The sequence below is a fragment of the Globicephala melas genome, chromosome 18 (assembly GCF_963455315.2).
Source record: "Globicephala melas chromosome 18, mGloMel1.2, whole genome shotgun sequence".
NCBI lineage: Eukaryota > Metazoa > Chordata > Mammalia > Artiodactyla > Delphinidae > Globicephala > Globicephala melas.
In genome coordinates this window covers 7,537,102-7,538,304 of record NC_083331.1, presented here as the reverse complement: position 1 = coordinate 7,538,304, position 1,203 = coordinate 7,537,102, and positions in this window count along the sequence as shown.

Sequence of the window (1,203 nt, the reverse complement as noted above, 5' to 3'; positions counted from 1 at the left end):
ATTTTGTTTAGTCTGGGTGTAAGAGTCCAAAGAATGGAATGTCTAATTGGACCTACCTGAACTCTGTCAACTTCTAGCGTGCTATCCCTTTTGTTCATTTCTCTGATGCATTCATACTTTGTTTCTAATTCCATTAAGAAGTTTTACAGACAATTACAGAGAATTTATTCTTCCTTGCTATTTTGTAGGAATTAAAAGGCATGTACTTTTCACTGAAAAATCAACCATCAAAAAGAGAATCAAGGGCTTCCCTGGTGGCGCAGTGGTTGAGAGTCCACCTGCCGTTGCAGGGGACACGGGTTCGTGCCCCGGTCCGGGAAGATCCCACATGCCGCGGAGCGGCTGGGCCCGTGAGCACAGGCTGAGGCCTGTGCTCTGCAACGGGAGAGGCCACAACAGTGAGAGGCCCACGTACCGCCAAAAAAAAAAAAAAAAAAAGAATCAAATTATAAAGCTCACCTGCTCAATTCCTACCTGAAAGAGTGCATTTAAGTGTTGTAGCTCTTCAAGGGTCACTTGATGTTCAATCTCATCAAAACAAAAAGAAAATAAATTAAAAACATATAATGCTAATAGTAATGCCCATAACATGCAATTTCTGGAAACCCATAATTCCTCTCTCTATGGGAGGCCAATATGGGGTGGCTAAGCCTCTGAGTAACACTTAGGCTATTCCAACCGTCATTGTTCCCAGTGTCTACTCCAATTCAGCTGATTCCTCAGCCCCAAGTTCTGGAGTAGGCTTGGCTCAACTGGCCTGGAAGGAAGGAAGGAAGGAAGAGGTGGCGGGTGGTGGAAGGAAAGGAGAGGATAGACATTGACTTGGGAAAGAAAAGATCAGGGACGGGACTGGTATGAGAAAAGGGAGAGTGAAAATATTTGCCAGATCACATTCCAAAGACGCTCTCTTCCCTGTCAGGAGTCCAGCGCATCAGAACTGCCAGTGCCGCATCCTCTGCTCCTTGGTCCGTCTCAGCCCAGGCTGAAACAGGAGGAGGCCCTGGGGGAACTGATCTGTGGCCTCTTTTTCTGGGGTAAATTTTCTGAAGCTATGGTCAGAGGCTCTTGGTACCCTTGGTGTTAGGGAATTTGGTTAGTCCCCTGTCCTCAGCTCAATAAACAGATTCCCCAGAGAATGCCTCTGCCTCACCTCCAGTCTCTTAGCTACTATCTCAACAATTTGGCTTTTATAAATGGAAATCC